Raw genomic sequence first — 6,238 nt, forward strand, 5'->3', positions numbered from 1 at the left:
AAAATTTTAGCTGATTGTCCCTCAGACAAAGGGCTTCTATCTAGAACATATAAAGAATTAAAAAATTTCCGCCCCTCCAAATTCAAAGACCCAATCCAAGAATGGACAGCTGAGATGAATACACACTTCTCAGACAAGGAGATACAAATGACAAATAAATATGAGAAAATGTTCAACATCATTAGTCGTTCAAGAAATGCAAATTAAGGCAACACTTAGATTCCACCTTACTCCAGTAAGAATGGCTAGCATTAGGAAATCAACCAATAACAAATGCTGGCGAGGTTGTGGAGAAATAGGAACCCTTCACTGCTGGTGGGAAAGCAGACTGATGAAACCAGTGTGGAAATCAATTTGGAGATTCCTCAGAAAACTATGTCTAGAGGTCCCATTTAACCCAGCTATCCCCCTGCTGGGTATTTTCCCAGAAGATCTAAAAACATCATATCACAGTGATATATGTGCACCTATGTTCATAGCAGCACAATTTCTAATTGCTAAAATGTGGAAGCAACCCAAATGTCCATCCACCGAGGATTAAATAAGAAAATTGTGGTTCTTTTATATAATGGAATATTACTCAGCTATAAAGAAAGATAAAGTAGAGGCTTTTATAGGTAAATGGTCACAACTAGAGACCATACTCATAAGTGAAATAAATCAAACACACATGTGCAAGCAACGCATTGTTTCACTAGTGTAAAACCTGAAAGAGTTAATTTAAACTAGGAGGTATGATAGGCATTGTGAAATGATAGGGAAGCACTCAAGGGTAAAGGGCAACTGGAATGTGGGAAAAAAGACAGGAAAGAAGGAAAAATTTTGTATGTATGTATATACAGGATAGTTAACATGGTTGTTCTACTGTTTTCTATTTCTTTGCTGAAAGAAACTGTCAATGAGTCCTTGGTTGATCAGTACTGCCTGTCTATATCTGTTTTCATGAGAAACCACTTTGAAGATATCAATATGTAATACAAGCATTGTTAATTCCCTACCACTTTGTTTGTAACTCCTTGTCTGTACTGTTCTTTTGTTATTCTGTAAAATGTTTTCTGTCTGTTAATGTTTTCCTCCTTATACTTTTAAAATAAAAAAAATTTAAATGTAATAACTGAGGCCTCATGCGAAAACCCCCACAGAAATGGAAAACTCATGAAGTCCTGTTTCTTTCTTTTAAGCATCAACTTTTCTCCTGTGTTTCTCTTTTTGGTCCTCTCTGGTACTTTAAGGTAGCTATCTTTTATTCTTAATCCAAACATTGCTTGTTTTTTTTCCTTTAAAGACTGTCTAAATTACTTTTCTTGGTATTGGGACAAAATACCCAACACCCACAAGTTGAGAGAAAAGGGATTATTTAATTTACAGTTTGTAGAAGTTTCAGCCCCAAATTGGCTGGCTCCAATATAGAGTGGCACAGCAGACAGGCATCACAGAATAGAAGCAGTTCATGGTAGGTAAAAAGCAGCAAAGGAACAAGGGAAAAGCATAGCTCTTTCTATGGCTTATACCTTGTCTAGGCTACTAAGGGTGGGTATTGTACACACCATAATCCTAGTGCCCTTGATCATAGAATTGCACTTGAATAGATCTCAGCATCACACACTGTAGATCCATCCACCTCTGAAAAGCCTGCTTATGGCTTCATGAGGTTTTGGGGAGACATCTAGATACAAGCCATAACAGACAGTGTTTGCTGACTAGGAAGTATTCCCTCTTGCCAATTGCAGATCCCCTTGCTTTTGTTAATGATTTTAGGATCTCTCGTTCTCTGCTTTGATTTTTGGTATCACTAATTTGTGTTTCTCTCACATAACCTCCACTTACCTAGATCTTTATCAATTTTATTGAACTTTTTCAAAAACCAGCTTTTCTAATCAAGCAATTTTTAAAACTGTCATTGACTATCTTCTTTATTTCTTAGTTAGTTTCTTCTTGCTGAGAGAATACACCAAACATCCCAAGCTAAGGGAGGAAAGGGACTCTTCTGAAACGAACTATTTTAAATGGCTAGTTGTGCATGCTGGGTATGCAAGTAAGGGGTCCAGAAGCCCCCTTCATGACATTAGCTGCTCCTAGGTGCCTGTCTGTTCTCAAATGCAGCAGTATCAACTAAAGGGGCTGGAATAGGGATGCTACCCAGATCTCCCTGGCTGCACTCAGGTTGAGGTGTAAGATAGTAGTTTGGTAAACGTGGAAGACACTGAAGCAAACTGTCACATCCATTGGGGTGCAAAGGGGAACGAAGTAGAGCAAGAGGGAGGGACAACCTTCTACGACCAGAGCAGGGACAAAAGAGAGAGACAGTCCCTTTGCCTCACATCATCAAGTAGGGTTCTATCCCTTCAAGCTCCATGCTCCCTTGAGGGAAGTATATGCTGCTGCAGGCAGAACATGGAGCTAGAAAAAGAATAATAAGGTCCATATGACAATCACTTCCATACATTTTCAGTGGGTACCATTTCTCTGAAGGACACTCTAGTTTCAGGTGTCATTGCCTTGGACAGCTTTGGAATCTTTTTTTTCTTATACTGCATATTGCTGCTTTCAGGTCAGTCCTGATTACCAGATATGAGCATGCAAAACTGGTCAAGAAAAAGGAAAATTTTAAGCACTGATTATTCCTTTTAATAAATCACAGACATCAGCAATACACCTGTCCTAGCTATACTCGTGTATACATATAAATTTTATTTTTCATTTTAAACAGAAAAGGAAAAACTCAAAATTACAAAAGCAAATGTATAAACAAACAGTATAAAGAGCAATAAAAATCATATAGCATTTCAAAACAAGGTGATAAGATATTAACAATGGTTGTCATATACATAATATTACCTTGAAAATGGTTGCACAGTATTACCTGATACAAAAACCATAAAAAGAACCAACCAAAAAAGAACTATAGGGCAATCTCTCTAATGAACACAGATGCAAAACTCTTCAGTAAAATGCTAGCTAATAGAATGCAGCAAATCATCAAGAAGATAGTGCTCTGGAATTTTAATAGCAATGGACAGCAATGGACAAGAGAACCTCTTGACAAAAACAGGCACACTGGTGCATTCCTCTAATCGCAGCATTTTTGGAGGCTTAGGCAGTAGGACTGCAAGTTCCACCCCATTTTTGGCAGTCTAATGAGGTAGTGAGTCCATATATAAAAAATAAAAAGTACAGAAGATATGAATCAGTGGGAAGGCCCTAAGTTCAATGACCAGTATCATCAATAAAGCATCCATTGTCTTTAACCATTATCAAAAAGGGGATTTTAAAAATTTTTTAGTCTCTTGTGATAGGGTCTTGCTGTGTAGTTTCAACCGTGCTCAAACTCTTAGCAATCGTTCTGTCTCAGCTACCTCAGTGCTGGTATTACACGCATGCACAAACACAACCAAGGAAAAGACTTCTTAGGGGAGCTATTTCTTTCAAAGATTGTCAAACTACTCTGAAATGTCTAATATTCAGGAAGTCTTGAAAAATCTATTTCTAAATAATGATTTTTTAACCTACATATTAGGTTCTCTGCCTCCTGACTGCCATACCATCCAGCTTGACATGGAGCTGCTCACTGCAGTGAAGTTTCCACAAACTGGGGAAGAAGGAAATCCTTGCCCTGTGACTTGGATGACATTTTTTAACTTTTAGACTTCTGATGTCAAGAGTTTCAAGTACTCCACCACCAGAAGAAATGTCCAGCAAGCCCATAGCTGAGAGCCAGTACACTACAGACATCAAAGTAGTGAAATTCTCCATCTTGTGGACCATTAGTAACTTAAGTTTTTGCCTAGAAATGGGTGAGGCCATTAAAAGCTCAACCTTTTCATGTGGAGCTAATGATCAGCTGAAATGGTGCTTTCAGTTATACCCAAAAGGGCGCACTGAAGAAGGCAAAGATTACCTTTCCCTATACCTGTTTCTGATCAGCTCTCCAAAGCCAGAAACATGGGCAAAACTTAAATTTTACATTATGAATGCCAAGGGTAAGAAAACCAAAGGTAAGTTGAGCAAAACAGTTTGTAGATTTGTGCAAGGAGAAGGCTGGGGATTCATGAAATTTATCCATAGAGATATTCTTTTGGCTGTGGCCAATGAGCTTCTCCCTGATGACAAGCTTACCTTCTTCTGTGAGGTGAAAATGGAAGAAGATTCCACCAACACTTCCAGCCAGATTACCATGAATATGGTGAAGGATCCTGAGTGTTGGTTGGTAAATGATCTAGCAGAGCTGTGGAAGAATTCCCGGTTCACAGACTGCTGCCTGTGTGTGTCTGGCCAGGAATTTAAGGCTCACAAAGCCATCTTGGCAGCTCGTTCTCCAGTTTTTAGTGCCATGTTTGAACATGACACGGAAGAGAGGAGAAAGAACCAAGTTGAAATCAGAGAAATGGAGCCCGACGTGTTTAAAGAAATGATGTCCTTCATTTACACCGGGAAGGCTCCAAACCTCGGCAGAATGGCACCTGAACTGCTGGTAGCTGCAGACAAGTATGGCTTGGAGCACCTGAAGTTGATGTGTGAGGATGCCCTCTGCAGAAATCTCTCTGTAGAGGATGCTGTGGAAATCCTTATCTTTGCTGACTTCTACCGTGCTGAACAGTTGAAAACTCAGGCATTCAGTTTCATTTACAATCATATTTCTGAGGTCCTGAAAACCTCCAGCTGGGAGTTCTTGGTGGTGTCACACCCCCACTTGGTGACTGAAATTCTTGGGTTTCTGTGCAGTGTGCTTCCTGTGCATGCATCTGAGGCAGTCCTGCCTCTTTTAAGACTCCATTTATCTTCCCAAAGCAGCAGCCAGGTTGCTACCCCCGAATCCTGGGTAGACAGGGCAATCTGTGGTGCTGTCACTCTGCTCTGAGGAAATACTGAATTGTGTGTGTGTAGGGATAGATAGGACCCTCTCTTAAGATCAGAAAAAGGAGATAGTACTTTTAGAATTTAGCAGAAGAGTAATTTCTGCAAATTCCTGTGAAAATAACTAAGCAGAAATCTTGCTTTTTGAAAATTTCCACCCAAATTTTTGTAATGTTGAACCCAAAATGAAATGGAACCCATAGGCGGGGTCACAGGGGCTCCCCGGGTGCTGGCAGGTGAGCAGAGGAGGGAGGAGATCTGGTAAAATTGACCTGTAAGCAAGATGCTGCCTGCTCCTCCTCACTGAATGATAAGAATTTCTTTAGGGCACGCATCAGGACCCCGCCACCATTACAGACGGAGTCCTGGCCTCCCTGCTCCCACGGCAGAGAGGTTTACACTTGGAAGCCCCAGGAACTTCTCTGGCTGCAGGAGGGGTGAACGAACTCTCAGCCCCGCGCATCCTGCACCAAGAGAGCCAGTGTTCCGGGAGCATCTGGACCCCTCGGCTCGAGTCTCTGCTCGCCCACACCGCCACAGTTCCCAGCTGAAATGTGCAGAGAGAGCCAGGTATTTCCCAGCTACTCCCTGAGGGCAGAGTGCATGCATCAGGACCCTGCTGCCATTACAGATGGAGTCCTGGCCTCCCTGCTCCTGTGGCAGAGAGGCGGTTTTTCACTCAGAAGCCCCAGGGTCTTCTCTGGCTGTGGGCGGGGTGAACGGACTCTCAACCCTGCACGCCTTGCACCAAGTGAGCAAGTGCTCCAAAAGGTGCTCACCCACGGTGCAAGTCTGAGCTTTGCCTTTGCCCACACCCCCTTGCCAGTCAAAGGCAGGGAAAGTCTGTGACTGATACCCATCGGGGCTGCATCTTGTTCCTGTATGTATCCTGACCTGACAGGAGACATAAATTCAGGTGGTTCACAAACTGTAGATCCTGCAGTTTGTGTCTGAATTATACCTGTACCCTAAATTACCGGGGGACATAGGTCCAAGGATTGGGATTGCCACACCAGTGCAACCCGAGTCAGGTCATGCACGTGCCCTGAACTGCAAGGGGACACTGGATTAGATGGTCAGCCATCAAATGACACAAGTGCCTGTGTCTGAGAATGGGGATAACTATATATAAATCAACAACTGCCGGAAAACCCAGGACTAAGTAACGCTACTCAGAGGGCACCCATGGGCAAGCCTGAACACCAGGAAAAGTAGGGTCACTAGTAGTTTTCGCTGAGCAGCTACTGAAGAGGGAAACTGAGCTTTCTGCGTCTGGTAGCAAGCATGCCAAAACAAAAGAATAAAACACAATCCCAGAACTCTACCCCAATCAGAACAACTCCAGGAGACATCAACATAGGAGAACTTGGTAAACACATGCCTG

General features: G+C 42.2%; 1 pseudogene; it reads left to right on the forward strand.

Annotated features, from left to right (window-relative positions):
• The first annotated feature begins 3,652 nt into the window (after positions 1 to 3,652).
• Positions 3,653 to 4,858, forward strand: LOC102023198 (annotated as a pseudogene).
• The last annotated feature ends 1,380 nt before the right edge of the window (positions 4,859 to 6,238 follow it).

This window comes from Chinchilla lanigera, unplaced genomic scaffold (genome assembly GCF_000276665.1).
Source record: "Chinchilla lanigera isolate Chin_1 unplaced genomic scaffold, ChiLan1.0 scaffold00145, whole genome shotgun sequence".
Classification (NCBI taxonomy): Eukaryota; Metazoa; Chordata; class Mammalia; order Rodentia; family Chinchillidae; genus Chinchilla; species Chinchilla lanigera.